General features: G+C 38.7%; 1 protein-coding gene across 8 annotated transcripts in view; it reads right to left on the bottom strand.

Annotated features, from left to right (window-relative positions):
* Positions 1 to 18,755, bottom strand: part of thrb (thyroid hormone receptor beta) — a 125,903-nt gene that overhangs the window by 59,983 nt on the left and 47,165 nt on the right. For 2 of the 8 annotated variants that reach the window (XM_051390860.1, XM_051390856.1), the window contains exon 2: positions 3,965 to 4,022. The exons of 5 other annotated variants lie outside the window; for them this stretch is intronic. The gene's annotated coding sequence lies outside the window, so the exon portion shown is untranslated. Of the gene's footprint in view, positions 1 to 3,964; positions 4,023 to 4,125; positions 4,230 to 18,755 lie in introns of those variants that run through there. One more of the 8 variants, XM_051390858.1, reaches the window with a different exon arrangement.

Here is an 18,755-nt window from a genome sequence, read left to right as displayed (position 1 = left end):
GCGATTAGCGGTTAGCTAGTGATTAGCATGTAGCTAGCGATTAGCGGTTAGCTAGCGATTAGCACGTAGCTAAGCGCTAACTTTGGTTTATGTGTTTATGTGTGCTAGCTCTAGCTAGCTAGCTAAAGAGAATGACATGATATTAATATGCTAGCGCTAGCTAAGGAGGATGACAGGTTATCAATATGCTATAGGGAGGATTACATGGCATTAATAATCTAGCGCTAGCTGACTAGCTAAAGATAATTAGCAGGTGGCTAACAAGCAAACAATTTAAAGCTGAATGATTTTAATATTAACACAAAATAAGAACAATACACCTTAAATATTTTACCCTACTATGAGCTGTTCCTTAATTTACATTAGCACTCCTTCAGGAGCATAATACAATTAAACACATTAACCAAAGCTAGCACTTAGCTAGCGATTAGCGCTTAGCTAGTGATTAGCATGTAGCTAGCGATTAGCGGTTAGCTAGCGATTAGCGGTTAAATAGCGGTTAGCACGTAGACATGGTATTAACATATGGGCCAGAGCAAGGCACAATCAAAATTTCTTTAGGAATTTTCTAGTTAAACTTATTATTATTCTTCCGTACGCTTTTTCGGCGCGCTTCTTCTCCCGCAGCTTTTGTCGCACATACACAAAAAAGGTATCAAAACGTGCGGCTCGATGAGGACATTAGTGCTATGACTTTTCTAAGAATTTCGCCAAACGGTTTGCCGGTAAATCGCCGAAAACAGGTCCAAAAAATGAATGGGTGTGTATTGCGAGAACCTCCAACTGAAAAAAACCGCCAGAGTGCGTGACATCATCGCTAGAGTGTGGGGAGAGAGAAAAATTTGTCGAAAAATAAATTTGTAAACTGCTGTCACGGCCACAAATTTCACTCTACCGAAATAATTTATAGATAGAAATGTAGGTAAATTCGTTGGGGTCGCAGTGATACTACTGCTGAAGCTGTCAGACAAATAGTTTTGGCGGGAGAAGCACTGATGCGCCAGCAACACCCTCTCACGGCCCCATCTACTCCCATGTTAATTTTAGAGGACAAATCTTGAAACACGCTCGTTGAACCTCTTCTCTCTCAATCTCCCCAGGTCACATTTTTTAACTTTAACCACTGAAACTCGGCAGAGCTATAGTCAACAAGATGACGACGCTCACGGTGTTTTCGGTTTTCATTTCGGTCGTTCCTGGCCATGCTTTTGAGGGGATTCATTTTAATTGTTTTCTGTCTCTCTCAAGAGTTAGAGACAGAGAGAGCGTGCGCAGCTGCTGTGGGCTCCCCTGATTGCCATGACAACCAAAGCCTGCTCACACACACACACACACACACACACACACACAACAGCTAGCTACAGAGAATGACAAGACAATAATAAGCTAGCTAGCTGGCTAGCTAAAGATAATTAGCAGGTGGCTAACAAACAAACAATTTAAAGCTGAATGATTTTAATATTAACACAAACTAAGTTCAATACACCTTAAATATTTTACCCTACTATGAGCTGTTACTTAATTTACATTAGCACTCCTTCAGGAGCATAATACAATTAAACACATTAACCAAAGCTAGCGATTAGCTAGCGATTAGCGCTTAGCTAGCGATTTGCATGTAGCTAGCGATTAGCGGTTAGCTAGCGATTAGCATGTAGCTAGCGATTAGCACGTAGCTAAGCACTAGCTTTGGTTTATGTGTTTATATGTGCTAGCTTTAGCTAGCTAGCTAAAGAGAATGACATGATATTAATATGCTAGCGCTAGCTAAGGAGGATGACAGGTTATCAATATGCTATAGGGAGGATTACATGGCATTAATATTCTAGAGCTAGCTGGCTAGCTAAAGATAATTAGCAGGTGGCTAACAAGCAAACAATTTAAAGCTGAATGATTTTAATATTAACACAAAATAAGAACAATACACCTTAAACATTTTACCCTACTATAAGCTGTTCCTTAATTTACATTAGCACTCCTTCAGGAGCATAATACAATTAAACACATTAACCAAAGCTAGCACTTAGCTAGCGATTAGCTGTTAGCACTTAGCTAGCGATTAGCGCACAGCTAGCGATTAGCGGTTAAATAGCGGTTAGCACGTAGACATGGTATTAACATTTGGGCCAGAGCAAGGCACAATCAAAATTGCTTTAGGAATTTTCTAGTTTTCTGATACAATTTGCACTCAAGCATTAAAGTTCAGTCTTGACCTCGCTTTTTTCAGAGCTTTCAGTCACGAAGAATGTGACCGGCCCTATCTACAGCCAGTGTTTGGTTTGTCCTATCTGGGCTACTGTAGAAACATGGTGGTTCAACATGGCGGACCCCATGGAATAGGACCCACTCCCTCTGTAGATGAAAACAGCTCATTCTAAGGTAACAAAAACACAACAATTCTTATTTTCACGTGATTATACACTAATGAAAACATACCTATGAATATTATATTCCATTTCTGACAATAGATCCTCCTAAATGTTACACACTGGACCTTTAAATGGACCTTGAGGTGTGATATCTTTGCCCAAATTTGAACTAGTTTAAAGGATTTGTGTATGATTTGTGTATATAATTTATCCAAACTCAAGGTGCAACATGTTCTGAAGACGCTCCGCCTGAGGGATTTGAAGATGCGTAGATCACAGTGCCAAATCGCAACGCAGATGCAACGTTATAAAGCCGCGCCCAGTGGAATTTCAGGGTACGGTTGCCCAGCAAAAAGCCAGTAAGTGGTCCTTGAGTTAGGATTGCTTTGTTTAAATTTGCAATTTCAAACATTTATATATCATTGTTTAAATGATTTCTGTATGATAAAACAAGCCCAACTCAAGGTCCCCTTACTAGCTTCAGAGCTTTTGACACTATCAGATGATCTTCATCAAAAGTTCATCAAGTTTATCTGCTGATAAAGACCACGCAATAGGGTTGCACTTGTTTTAAGGATTTTTTTTTTGTGTATTATGATCTTAAAATATAGTGATTGATAGTGCCAAAGGACAACAAAAAAAAACACTATATACTTTAACTATGCAACTATTATTTTTATCAGCAATAGAACTGTTGATATTTTTTTTAATAAACTAATAATTAGGTCATTTATCAAGTAAAACTGCCAAACTGGTCCTGACTTCTTAAATGTGAGGATTTGCTGCTCTCTCTGCTTTATCACTGTAAACTGAATATCTTTGGCTCTTAGACAGTCAGATGAATAAAACAAGACATTTTTAAGACTAAATTATTAATTGATCGACACTCTTCTTCATACTTTGTGAGGCTGATCTGAGATAAAGCATTTATGTAAAAAATTGTGTCTGAAATACATCACATGATATATTTGTTATTACAAAAAAACAAGTCAAATGAGAATTATTAAGGTGATATAAATCATTTATTTTCATTTTCATTTAATGAATCGGTATAGTTAGTTCTGTTTGTGTTGGCCTTTGGATTGAATATATCACATATGTGGACTAATGAATTCCAGGTACATTATTATAACATTATATTACCCTACATGAAAGAAAAAGTTAATCTTTTGCATAATCTTCAGCAACTGGGTGTGTATTTTTCCTTTGTTTGTATTAATGGTTTATTTCATTTGTGATTTTTAAAAAAGTGATTAATTGATTAATAAAAAATTCAAAAATCCTGTCAATGTTTTCTTAATCGTCAATGAAAATGATCATTCATCGCAACCCTGATTCTATTTATAGTGAGAAACGCAGCATATCCTCACATTTGAGAAGCTGGAACCTGGGTTAGTTTTATCATTTTAAAATACAAAATGCATAGTAATCAATCTTAATTATTGCTGATTAATCCTCTGTTGATTTACTAAACAATTAACCGAATAATGGTTTGGGCACTAAAGGAATGAATGCCAAAATGTCTGATACAATAAGGATAAATATGAGGAAAGATTACAACCACAGAGCATATATTGTGTGTGTGAGTGAGTTACCGTAGGGGGTGGTGGGAGTAAGCAGGAGGTTAATATTGTGAACACAGACACTGGGATGCTGCAGATAAAAGAAAAGAAAAATATCTAAATTTCATGCATCTCTTGCCCTACTAACGTCACCATCTCACACAATACACACACACACACACGCAGACACACACCTCCTGTTCAGCCTGACAGTCGCTGCTTTTGCCTGTATGAGCGAGTGTGGGTCACATCAGGACAATGCGCCGGCTCGCAGACTCTGTTTGCAGCAATAGCGAGTTTTTTTCCTCCCCTTTTTTTCAGCCTCATGGACACTATTTCAGGGCCAGAATGAAAAAAAAAAAAAGCAAAAAGGGAGGGTTTAAAAGAGCCCTTTTCAAATTGATGACAGCAGTGGGCGCTGAAGGAGACCATTGAAAGGAGTATATAAAGCAGCATCATAGCGTCTGCCTGTCCCCCCCATCCCCCCTCCCCCGACATCAAAAGTGTGCGCCCATCCTGAGCCGACAGAGCTCCAGATCGCTGCAGTGCATGCTGGGTAAGAGAGGACAACTCAGGACACATGCAGGGACTTTAAGGATACTGCAGTAAGCTGTTCACAATGAAAAAAAAGAGGGAAAAGATGCAGAGAGACGGAGGGAGGGAGGGACGGGAGGCGAGGAGGGGAGGGGAAGGAGACAAAATACTGGCAGGATCAGTGAAGGATGGAGGAATCCAGCTAAATATGAAAATGTTTAACGCAGCGGTGCTGTTTTCACTGTTTATGTCATTAGATGTGCATCGGCGCGCTGATGGGAACACAGCAACGCACGGCGGAGTCTGAAGGATTTAAGATGTATTAGGTTATTTGTTTCTCTCTTATCTGTATTGTTTTACATTTTTTATAAAGGCGCAAGTGGTCTCTCTCCGTCGGAGAGGAAGCTTCCTCTGTCTGTCAGTTTGTTTGTTGTTTGCTGTATTTGACCAGAGATGATCCACTAAAGCTGAAATATGCACGATGAACTCATTATATGTTCCAACCCGTGCCGTGCTGAGACTTTTTAAATGCTGCATGTATTCGAACTGAAGACATTTACAGAGATTAAATTTACTGCAAAAATATAATTGTGAAAGAACAATTAATAATCATTTCTATTATCAATGAACCTGTTAATTATTTATTCAATTAACTGATTAATAATGTGGTCTGTATAATAGTGACTAGTTCCCAGATCCCTAACCTGGTGCCTCTTTTTGGTCCAATAGTTTAAAACCCAGACATTCAATCAATAACACAGAAAAACAGAAAATCCTCACATTTTAAAAAGCTGGAACCAGCACATTCTTCCCTGATAGATGACTTAAAAGATTAATAGGTTATCTAAATTGAGTTAATTGTATTTGTATTTTTTTTACTGGAATGCTGCGCATTAATAAACGCTGCTGTAAATGTGTTAATGTGAGTTATTTCTCATCTGTAGTCCCTGGACAGATGTTACATAGTCAGCCTAAAAAAAAAAAGAGTATGCGGGGAAAGCAGTCACTGAAATATGATATAAGCACGCAGAACAATTATAAAAAGGACATTAATATAAGTAAATATAACATTACAATATGCAGCACAGAAGCCTACAATACACAGTATGCAGAGCAATTTTAAAAAGAGGAAATAATTACTCATTACACATCAAAACAGGGCAAAAATCTTTGATCTTTTTTATATTTTCTGTGTTTGTTTTGGAAGAAATCGCCTGGGTTACACTGTTTTAATTAATGAACAACAAGGAAATATTAATTTACCTGCCATTCAAAGGTGCTAAATGTTGAACGTATGTACATTTGTTTTCCTATAATATCCACGTACAGAAGCCAAGAACGGCCGTACTTGCAATTATTCTTTTAATGCCGTTATCCTAAGTTTATTATAATTTATCTTGTTATCTTGACACAACAAAAGGCTGACGATTAATCAATATAACAAGATCATTTACAACGAGAAAACAACCTTCATTTTCCTAAGATCACAGGATAATTATAGAGAGCTCAAAAATGAGTGACTAGTTAATTTGATCACAGCTGATTTCAGCCTTCAAGATCACTGTCATGACTGTAATGGAGGATTCATAACTGAACTGAAAAGTCTTGTCACCAGAATGTACATCTGAGAGTCTATTTAAGTTATTCATTGCCTGGCAATGTGATGTAATACTGACAAAATATATCATTATATATCATATTATGATGTCATTCCTACATGCATTGTCCATTATGTTAAATCAATGTATATCTATAATAGCAATGTATGCATGCGGTCACTCCTGATTTGTAATAAACATTATTAAATAATAACCTTTTTTTCTTGCGATAACAGTTTGATTAATTATTTAGTTATCTTGAGAAAATGAGATAAAGGACCAGTTTATAGGATTTAATGATATCTAGTGGTGAAGTTACAGATTGCAACCAACTGAATATTGCTTGCCTTCCAAGCATGTAGAAGAAATTACAAAAAAATTGCAATAAAACATGAACGGCCCTATCTACAGCCAGTGTTTGGGCTACTGTAGAAACATGGCAGTTCAATATGGTGGATTCTGTAGAAGAGAACCAGCTCCCTCTGTAGATAAAAACATTCTAAGGGAACGAAAAAACAAATATTCTTATATTCAGGTGATTATACACTAATGAAAACATAGCTATGAATATTATATTTGATTTCTGACAATAGATCCTCCTCAATGTTACACACTGGAGTTTTAACTCGTAATCTTGAGATAAATGCATTAAAAAAAATAGACGGTCGTTCTTAGCTTCCGTAGGCAGGTAAAGCATGATTAACAATTTTATTCTTATGTTTAGGTAACTTAGTTCATGTGGTTACAGGTTTTGGGCTTTGAATGCCAAACATTCGCCAAAACACCTCTTAGACTGGAAAAAAACATTGCCAAAAACACAATTTTTACAGCAATTATGTTTTCTCCAAAACATATTTGGCAAAAGCATTTCAGCAGTATTTAGTATTTAGTAAAGTGAATTAGTAGGAGACAGGGTGGACTCCACTCTGCTCCACAGAGCCTTGGGGATTTATTTAGACACAGGCGGTGGGACAGCAGGAGGGATGAGAGGAGGGGTATGATGTTGGATAGGAACTGAAAATTATAAATAAAGTATTTAAAAAATATGCAAAAGAGACACATACAAAGCGAAAGAAACACCCACATTGAAAAACCCTCCAAAAACATAAATCACACTGTGCCAATGGTACAAGATTATAATGAAAGACATGCAAATATGGTGGTACATAACAAAAAACGCTGCATACAAAAGCAGTAAATAGTAAAACACTTCGATGTAGACTAGTACTTTTGACATCTATAATCTAAAAGAAGAAGAAATACATGAAGAAATTAGAAACGAAATGGATGTAAATAATTTAATGTTTCAATCTGTGTATCCATCTAACCTGGGTCATACTGTTTTACCCCGGTAGCATCGCTAACATGACCTTGCATGTTGTGCCAACTCTCCCTCCCCCGGCCTCCCCGCTGGTATTTAACTGTCCAGCCCCGCTGCGACCGCCACAGCACTGACATACAAGCTTCTGCTGGATGGCACTATATGAAATCCTGACCCCTCCGTGACCTCTGTGTGTGTGTCTGCGGTATCTGAAGTGTGTCAGTGTGTGAATTAGTTTCACTGTGAGTGCTGAGAGTGTATGCTCACAGCAGAAAGGGAGTGCTACAGGGAATACGTGTTCACATAGTGTGTGTCGCCACTGATCAGCCGCCACTGCTTCCTGCCAGATGTGACAGTGAGGCTGCCAGCGTCCAGACTGCAGCCAGGCTGGGGGGGTGGGAGGTGCAGTGGGGGGAGTCCCCCTGCAGGATGGCACATACCTGCTGTGAAACTGCCCAATCACACTGAACAATAATGAGTCAGTTAGATTTGGTTAGTTATGGAATATTAAATCCTCCATCTTTGCGCACTACATCATAACTTTTTCCTATCCTCAGGTGTGGAAAAACTCCAGGTTATGAACTTCTTTTTAAAATTCAAAAATGCGAAATTATAAGTAATCGTCAGTTTCATCAGTTTTATCCAGCTAAGATTCCAAAAGGCCAATTCAGTTTACAGTCATAAACAGATACCAACAACATTCGAACCAGTTATGTTGGACACACCAATAAATACAAACAATGGATGTAATATCAAATAAATTGTCAGTGGTGTTATTAGCATTAATGGATTCATATTATGGGTATAAGAAAATAAGAAAAATTGTAGCACGATATTTCGTTTTGTGATATTGTATATATATGCACATGGTGTGTGTTCTTTATACAGTTGTCCTAAAATTAGATTATTTTAAATGAAATTGCAATATATCACCGCACAGTATCAATATATAATCAAACCCATCTGATACGATCATATTCAATCACAGCGACATCATATGATACAATGATACAGTTCCGCAAACAACCACACACATAGTTTATTAAATATAGAAATACACCTAAGAAACAGCAGGAGAAGGACAGTAGAAAAACAGACTAACAACACCACCAAACACAGACATACAGACTAAAACCATATATTACTAGTAATATAATAATCTTAGGAGCACACGCAGGTAGTAATGTTTATAGGGCGTGATGGCAATGGCGAATGCAGTCAAACAGGGCAATCAATATATTCAATTATTTCAACTGGTCAAGACAACACCACCCACCAGAGCCGAGGATGCGGTTTTGCCTTTAACACAGTTCGCCCGTGCCAAGTCGCAGGTGGTACTGTTAGGTCCAAATGTTATAAGGAGTTGGCAGACCGCCATTAAAGGCGGAAACCGTAGAATGGCCTATACAAATAAAATTGAACTGAATTGAATTGAACACACCAGCATATGCATGAAATAAAAGAGTTTTATGTAACTAGAAGAGTGGAATTATAGCCCTCAGTTAATGTTTGGAACACTGCTATCTCGATACAATACCACAAAACAAAATATTGTGATACGATATGTTTTCATACTAAATTCAGACACTCCTAGTTGTTATAATGCTGCAAAACCTCCACAGGAGGAAGTTGTTAGTTTATTTTAAGTGAACCTACCTAACCTTAAGGCTAAGTTCCATCTGCCTAAACTTAACCAAAACCTCACCAATGAGGTGGCACATCAGAAAATGCTCACATGAATCATTTTCATAAACTTGATGTCTTTTTGCAACTCAACATGTGACTCAATGGGAGACTACCTAACTAATACTAGCACTTGTGGGGAATTTCTTGGGGATATTCAGCCCATTTCCTTACGTCTAAATATTTTGTGAGACCCTCAAATGAAGACTTGCTATGTGCAACCAACAGATCGAGACATTATCAGTGGAAAATTAATCAACATTTTAAAAGGAGAAGATTTCTGGAGCTCAAAAGCCCCTTTCTGTCCTGTGATCAACAAATAACACAAATAATCTCAAATAATCTCTAGCCACTCACACGGTTTTTGAAGAACAGCACCCTCTACCTACTTTGAGCGATATAGCATCCGGCAGATTTCCTGACATATCTGACCTGTTAGCTAGCAGATAATGACAAATGTATGTGGAAAATATAAATTCATGTTCCAATGAAACATTTATCCATTATTTAGTATTTCAATTAAGATATATTCATTCCTAAAAAAAATAAACTTTCTTACATTCATGGCCAGTGTTTTGTCAATAAAAACACTTTTGCTAAAAATATGCACTGATCCATTTCAAACTGATTATAAAGCCATTAGAGGCATATATTTTAGCCCAATGAAGCAGTCAGCCTCCTTAAGGTTTGCTCATTTTGTATTTATGATTCTAAGTATAAAGTGGAAAATACATTTGACAAAATGCGTTCAAAACTGTTGCCAACCAAACAGTGATGAAGATCCATCTGTCCAACAGATAATCATGTGGTGATATTTGCTGCCAAAGCAAATATTTGTGCACCTCTACCACCCACAAATGCTGTAGTCCTGACTGTTCCAGATGTATTAAACACTCTTTTGTAGTTGTATTAAAATTAGTTTGTGCATTTGGAAATCAAATTCTAATAGTTCTTCTCTCGGAAAGCCTGTTAACCCACTGGTGTAATTAGCATTTTGTTGTTTGGAGCACGCACATACGAGCTCTGTAGCCAGAGAAGTTTGCTTTATTCCTACTGCAGCACCTATTTGTTATTTGTTAATTTGGCTCAGATAAATTGCATTCCTACCAGGCAACCACTTTTATTAAAAGGTCTTAGTAATTAAATAGTTTGTACAGACAAGTCTGAAGGTTTATACCTGTTGCGAATGGTCACACTGGAAGGCTGCTGTGCACACTTTCAGATACTCTCCTAGGAGACTTTATTTGGTGTTGCACTCAGTTGTGTAAAGAGCTTGAGAGAAGTTCAGACCCTTCCTGTAAAAACAAATCAACACAACTGGCTAATCACTGCGTGAAGTGGGTCTGATTGTTGGATTGCCCGTTTAGGAAAATTAAAAAATTGATGCAGATGCAGGAGGTTCAGATGCTGTTAGATGACCTGATAAAATTGGTCCAATCACAAGTTCAGACAACTCTAAGTACAGGTGTGACTGCACCCAAGACGCATTGAGGACACACTGAGATCCAATCGCTCAGTCCACATTCGGAGGTGGTCATATAGCCACATTCTTTTAGCAGTGTGTATGCAGTGTGTCCTGGGCCACCGCCTATTCAACTGACGTCCTGTAAGTACACATGAAAAACACTGTCGGATTTCCTTTTGTTTCACTGTAATGCTAATGACGTGTTTGGGCTCTCTTACCAAACAAGATAAGCAGCAGATGTTTTTTGGAACACACTGTTTCAACTGATTTAGGCCTGAACTAGTAACCATCAGCAGATGGATTTATTACTTAAGCTTCAAAGCTATGCATTTCGGCATAAAAATGTGTAAAAACACTATGTTCTATAAATAGTTGAGTTGTGTACTTCCATTATCTCAAATGTTTCCAACAATGTTCAAACTCAAAGAAATCTCTCATTTTATTCAGGTAACGCTGCGTCTCACCGGTCGCCTGTCAATGGCGTTTTGTTTTGTTTTGGAGATAATTCGACTACCAGTAGAAACCTCCTGAACGATGAACACCGAAAGAATCCTAACCGGGAGCAGCTGACTGCAATGGTGGTAAAGACAAAAAATCCCATGATCCCACGCTTCTTCTTTTGTTATTGTATATTTTAAATCATGCTAGAATATCCACCATCATGAAATCCTGCATTAGGTCCCTTTGCTTTCAACCTACAAACGAACCACCACTTGGAAGCGAGCCAAGAACCACCTTTTCAAGGTCAGTCCAGACCCACTGTGGACCGAACAACAGTCAGACCTAGTGGGAATTATACCTGAGAATAATGGTTTAAAATGTGGTCAACTGAAATAGAGGGAGAACAGCAGAATGTATTCTTCTTACTATATACTGACTAAACCTGGACCCATCTCAGGTCCCGGCTTGGGTCTAGGATCCTAGAACTGGACATCCAGTGAAGAGCTCTCATAAATCATGTCTCAGACTAGAGATAGGACCAAAACTTGTGCATCACAACAAACAACAAATTGGTAATTCACCAACACAGTACAAAAGAGTGAACAAAAACAGGCCAGGTCCAAACGATAATATCAGCCGACCCATATATCGGTCTGGCGCTAGGGGAAATTTTGTTCTAGTACTCTATGACAGTAAACTGTTTATCTTTGGGTTGTGGATAAAACAAGACATTTGAGTATGTCACCTTGGGCTTTGTGAAACAGTGATCAAAATTTTACCATTTCCTTACATTTTATGGACCATACCACTGATCGATTAATCCAGAAATAATAATCGATAATGAAAAATAATCATAAGTTGCAGCCCTAAATTAAAATAACCAAAAAAAACCAGCATGTAAAGTATTTAGCACTGACTTTCTGTACAGATAACTGCAGTTCTGGTGAACAGTAATTTATCAGATATATTCTGACTGCACACCCACAATGCCATACAGTATTACTGTATTCCTGAATCCCATATGAAGATGTATTTCAACAGCTTATCCTAGACAAGACCTTAAGTGAGGCATTATCTATTATTCAGAACAGTATGCAAACACAATCCCTGAAAGCACAATGTGCTTTATACGCTATCTGAGCAATAACACACTGTATTCTGGCAAAAACATGGCACTGTCCTGAAAATGAAACTGGAAATCTATCCTGTAATCCAGCACCATTATGTGGCTGTTTCTGCGCAGTCTTTGACTTTGAAGGAACAAACTGTTCAGTGGCAGCTTTGCACGGGGAGGGATTTGCAGTCCAGTCGCAACAAAAACACTAATCTCAAGAACTGACCTTTCGGACCCGAACTGCTGACCTTTCCTTACACCAGCTAGGCCTGCGTTTTAGAGACTGTAAATACTTGAACTGTAAGAGTCAATTTCATCCATTCATCCAAGCTATTATTATTCTTTTACAAGTCAAAAACAAGGACAATAAAACTGCACATAGACACATTAAAACTGCTGTGAACTCTGCACTGTGAACGCATCACCATGCACCTCAAAGTAAAGCCTATTCATAGAAGGTACCACACTATAAAAAGCATGTCTTTGTCTTCTGTATAGTTTTAGGACAAATGTTTTGCTCATTAGTCTTTGCAGTTCAAATCTAACCATAAAGACAATATAGCATAGGAAGTGAGCTATACACCCAGGATCTAAATCCAGACAGCTATAAACCAGTAAAATCTGGGGCTGGGTTATCCTCCCACTGGGGAGTTTTATACAGTAAACACTAGGTTTTCCCAGACAGGCAGGCAGGCAGGGCTCGGGAGGGGAAGGAAAGGATAGAGGCATGGTGGGTGCTAGGCTGCCCGTACCATGGCGAGGCACTGGATGAACAAGATGTTTGTTGGCAGACGTGCAGGAAGCCTTTTGCTGGCGCATTCCAGGCAGTAAAATCAGAAAGACGCAGAAGAAAACAAAGAAGAAGTGGACAAAACAAGTCAAATTAAAATGAGAAACTCATGTGGAGAGGATTTTGCTGAAAAAGAAAACAAGAGCTTCTAAATGTAACTCAATAAGTGAAAGTAGTGTGCTGTTCTGACTTGATCCAACTCTAAGTGTTTTGCTAAGAAGGCTGCTCTGATAGTTACAGGGTTTGCAAAGAGTGTCAAAGCCTGCCTAACTGCAAATAGGTCAGTAATGGGCACCCTAGGATTTTCTCCAAAACTCCTCCGATTGGTCGGTTTCCATGTCTCTGGGGCAGAAACCTGGATACCACACTGGCGCAACCCTCGCTAGCTAGGAACCCTGCCAGGTTTGAGGAGAGAAACACACACACACACACACACACACACACACACACACACACACACACACACACACACACACACACACACACACACACACACACACACACACACACACACACACACACACACACACACACACACACACACACACACCCCTCTCTCTCTCTCTCTCTCAGTTAAAACCCTAACATTACACAACATTATGTGGAACACAGTGGATGGCCAAATTCCGGCCCACATACATCCAGACAGCGAGAGCTTTTGCATCCAGGCATTCACAGCATACATACAAGCCTGTACACATGGTGATGTCACAGCAGGCTGAAACCAGAGGCAGAATTCTTTGGATTCTGGATCCATAAAGATTTGGCGATTGGTCAGTTTCTGTGTGCACTGGGCTCATCTCCACCCAACAGCTGGGGCCACAAGGCTCTGGAAGATTGATTTCTCTGACCCTGAACAGGGCACACAGCTTTTCCCAACAGCTGGATTGGGAATAGGCATGGCCACGGATAGTTAAAGCTGTCCATCTACTGCTACACACTGCTGTCCTTATTAAAGGATAATTCCATCTTATTACAATCTTTAATTGTTTTGGCCATCATTTCTAGCAGCAATAATAGGATTGTGCCCACCAAGGTAACAGCTGAGATCTGGAAACATGGCGACAGCACTAAAAAGAAGTTGGACAGGGCAAAAACACGAGCAGTAACGTGATCAACAAACTCCCAGATTAGCCAAATGTAAGTGAAAGAGAAAACAAAGGTGAAGGGAAAAATGAATACCTAAACTGACACGCTCACTTTAGCTTGACGCAAGACAAACCATTGCAGTAAGATAGCTGTGATATAGGCTCGCTTTATGGGGGCAAAAAACATCTGAACAAACATTTTGCATCAAGGTCAACTTTGGTGCACTTTAACATGCAAAATGTGCAGCATTGACCGATAGCAAACCAAAATGAAGCTATAGTTTGCTTCAGTTAGCTGTGGTAGACATGAGACTTGAGCCAAATGGACACACATCTCTCAAATAAACTGAGCCTCCCTAAGCCCCGCCCCTTTCCCCTGGCTCCAATCACAGTTGGGCCTCGGTCAACTTCATGCCTTCCTGTACTTAGCTACCAAGCTACCTTGCTTGTTAACTTACAGTTAGCTTGCTAAGTTACAGTTACCAACTGGTAGTTAGCACGCCAGCTACCCGGAAGAGCTGCAGTAACTGACTAATGTTAGAATTGAACTGTGACACTGTTTGGTGTGGCTGGGCCTTTACCTCCAAATAAAGTGGTTTAGATATTATGACTAACTGCTGGCTGACCGCACATGATTGTATGACTGCTGTTTGCATGTCCAAAGGATGGTTTCTGTTATATGCAAATTAAATCTTGTGAATCCAATTGGTGACACCTAAACACATCATTTCAAAACACATATTCCACGTGGCTCAGGCTGCTACAGCGCCACATTAACTAGAACCATTACACTGGTGAGTGTGACATTATTATTACTGATACAAATGACTAAATAAAACCAGTGGTGGAATGTAACTGATTACATTTATTCAAATACTATACTCATTATGTGACTTTAATTACTAGTTACTTTACAAATTAAGATTTTTGCATAAAGAATGACTAACGGAAAAGTTCATTATTTTGATAATCGTTTCAGTCATTTCTCATTACCAGGATTTGATGATTTTCTGTTTATTTATTTTAATTTATTTTTAATCATTTAGAATTTTCAAGGTTTAAGCTTAATTCATTTTTTACATTCTAAATACAAGTATTTTTACAGAGTAGTACTTACTAACTACTTTAATAAATGACCTGAATTCTTCCTCAACCATTGAATAAAACCCACAGTTTAAATATGAACAAGTTGTGAACAAAGGGTAGTGTGTATCTATTTTTAGTATGCAAGAAGGTGTAGTGACAGTACCTTCCAGCAAATTATGCGGTGGATTACATCCCTGATGTTATTCATCTGTCTCAGTCTATTTCTGTCTTGGCTATTGTCCTCTTTAAATTACCTCTGCGTGTTCATATGAAGTTAAGCTACGACAGCAAAGCAACAAAACAAGTAAAATATGCCAGGTAACTTCAATAATTCTGACATTCTAGTTCTACCTGGTACACACCTCCTGTTGTCTGTTTACCTGCAGGGTAAATGGCACTGAAAAGCACTGATTAGGTGCTTTGTAAGTCAAACACGTCTAGGCTAAGACAAGGTCAAATGACATCTAACTGTCGTTTCAATAGTCTTTACATACAGCGTTTCTGCGAGTTTCAGTTGGTTCATTTAACCTTTTTAACAACATTAACGTCCATAATGGCAAAACAAAGTATGGAGGACATGAAGGAAAATCAGTATTGGTTCCAGGTCAGTTTGGTTTTGCAGTTGATACAGCAGGTTAGCAGCCAATCTTTCTGACTGTAAAATGCAACTTTATTCATGTAGTGTTAGCTTCATTAATCTAGTCAATGTCAAAATTATATTAAAGACACTTAAATGTACCTATACTTCATATTATTGGATTTTAAACTTTAAGGTCCCATGGACGCCCACCCTGTAAATGGGCTGATCCTAACTACGTTAGAAAATATAGTTGGAGTTGTTCTAGAAGTCTCAAAAGGTATTTACATCAGGTTTTAATCAAATATGGCCTAGTTTTAACACAGACATCTAGATGTCTTTTGACTTGCCTGTCCCCAAAACAATGCTTTACTGGAAAACACAAAGACTTGAGCAAAGTGAAAAAAAGAATTCAAATTGACTCTGGAGTTAAGTAGAGCTTAATCTGATTTTAACCATAACAAAGATCATTAGTGTGACTGTCAGTCAGGTGCTGGAGCTGCAGTAAATCTGGTTTCTGTGCTGGAAGGATGTCAAGTGGGGCAAAGAAGCACAGCTCTGCGCTAAGTTTACCATTCAATCTTCATTCTGACACTTAATTATGATAATGAGCTTCAGATACTGACCAAAAGATGAACCAGTTTGCAAAACATGAGGTTCCTCTGCAGAGTGGTTGCACTCATGCTTCATTTCAGAGTGAGCTACGCAATCCAGGCCTACTGTAAGAGCCTACTGAGCACCGGTGCCTGCTGAGGGGATGACCACTCAACAATGTGTGCTACTGGAAATCTGCCCTCCAATCTTGCAGGGAAAATAAGAATTGTTGTTTTTTCATACTAAAGTACTATTACAGTCACTCATCTGTTAAATAAAGCCCTATTAAAGGACATGACCTGAAAATAAACCTCATTAAACGCAGTAGCAGTGGGAACTAAAACCCCTTCCTTGTGACAGATGTTTTCAGTTGTCACAAAAGTACTGGAAATGACATATAAAACATTTATTTCTGAAATTTACTGCACTGAGGTATATCTGTGATAAGCCAGTACTGGCTAATACTGGCCTCATAGTCACTCTCAGTCTGGCTCTAGTTAGCAGATGTGATGTGTTGAGGCATCATCAATTTGATTTGCGAGATTTCATTTGCATATAACAGAAAGCATCCTCTGGACATTTCTTTAGGTCATTTATCATTTATTAGGCTATTTACTGCCTTTATTGGATAAGATAAGCAAGAAGTGACAGAAAACAAGGCTCCATGGGCATTACAGTGGGGCTACCCGCTTTAAAGTGTGTCTAAGCATGCAGATGGTCAAGCTGAGATTAAAAGAGAGGGGCCGGCGTTTCTGTTCTGTTTTGTTTTTTAAAGGAAAGCCGCCAAATAACCGCCATACTGGTGATAAACACATTTAACTTCCTATGAATTCTTCACAATAAAAGTCTCTGGTTATTTTGTTATTTAAACAATTTTATGTGGAAAGGAAGTGTTATGGTTTCATCAGCAGTAACAAGACTCCTATACAGCTGAAAGCAAACATGAAACAGTCAAATAAAGCAGATATGTGAAAGTACAAACAGGGAAAAACAACTGTATTGATGATGCTGTTAATTAAAATTACAAAACCAAACCGACGCAGAACCAATACTGATATTCCTTCATTTGCCAGTACCGACGTGAAGTACTGCACTGTTGCACTGGCTGACATGTTCCCTCTTTACTATGAAGACACACACACACACACACACACACACACACACACACACACACACACACACACAGTCGTCAACAAATGTACTATTGCCTTGTGTTTGAGTAACGTTTGCTAAAAACTACAGAGACCCTTTATTCTCTTTAAATGTTGCCTTAAGACCTACTGTACTTTATGTATATGTAGTGGTAATAAGCCAAAATAAATCAGCATAATTATTTAAATTACCACCAGAAAGAAATGATTTCATTCTGTCATTTTGATTGCAAAATGTTGTTGTTTGCAGCCAGCAGTCTGTAACTATGGAAACATAGTGCACATCACACAAATTGCTTCTGATTATCAACTCAAAATCTAAGTTTGCACAGTAAAGTTTTCACTTTTCAGGAAGGAAAATGGGGAGAACTGTAAGAGCATGTTTTTGTGGCTCAGAAAATGCAGATTAAAAATGTTTTATCAGAACTAGGATGCATTTATTAGCTGTATATTTAAGAGTAAAAGCAGCAGGTTCAGCCCATACTGTCAACTGAGGACAACGCGGGCCAGAGAAACCCTCCAGCATCACTGAGCAGCCCTGCTGACTGAAAGCAGATCTTTTTATGGCAATCAAACAAATAGATTTCTCTTTTCTGTGAGCAAAGCCAGAAATTAAGGCGAAGACAAAAGCGACACAGAGAGAAACAACATCTCTGTGAACATACAGTATTAAACAGTCTCCCTCAGGTGCAGAGGGATTTGAACCTCAAGCAGATTGCTCACCCTGCACCAGACTGCATCACCCTGGATATGGGTTAAAACTACACACAGTTCTTCTTGCACAAGACGGTTGCACAAGTGCACAACGTGGATTGCCAGAAGAAGACAACAGATCAAAACTAGGAAAGAAGAAAATAATTCAAAATTCTCTTTGTTCTCAGCAGGCACTGGCCTTAGTTAGTTGCCGTATTTGTTTCTAGAGATGGATTTGAACAGCCTCAAACCAAAACTCCATACCAGAGAAAAGGGGATTTGATTTATTTCATTCCAGTAAAAAACAGGTGCAGTATTAAAGGCGCCCTGTGGAGGTTTCTTTGTACGCAACACACTCTTTTACATTCAACATTTCGCAGGATACAGACGCAGTGTGTGTATGCTTAAGGCTTAACAAACACGTTGAAATCATTTCCGACCACAAAGACAACAAAAACAACAAAACATTAGCAAAATCCCGTCTGAATGTTTAGAAACCTGCAACGTTAGATTGGCTTTCGGCCTTCTTCTTCTCCTCTTCCATAGCTACCTTTAACAGCGCATCACACATCGATTCATTAGAAGGACTGCATGTCGGACTCCAAAATGGCGCCCATTCACTTGGAAATGTTCACTGAGCACATGACCCAAAAAAGTATATCCAGTAAAATCATCATGTTACTGACGCC

The sequence above is a fragment of the Dicentrarchus labrax genome, unplaced genomic scaffold, assembly GCF_905237075.1.
Source record: "Dicentrarchus labrax unplaced genomic scaffold, dlabrax2021, whole genome shotgun sequence".
NCBI classification, from domain to species: Eukaryota; Metazoa; Chordata; class Actinopteri; family Moronidae; genus Dicentrarchus; species Dicentrarchus labrax.
The sequence above is the reverse complement of the archived record's forward strand: the minus strand, read 5'-3'. Positions and strand labels throughout refer to the sequence as shown.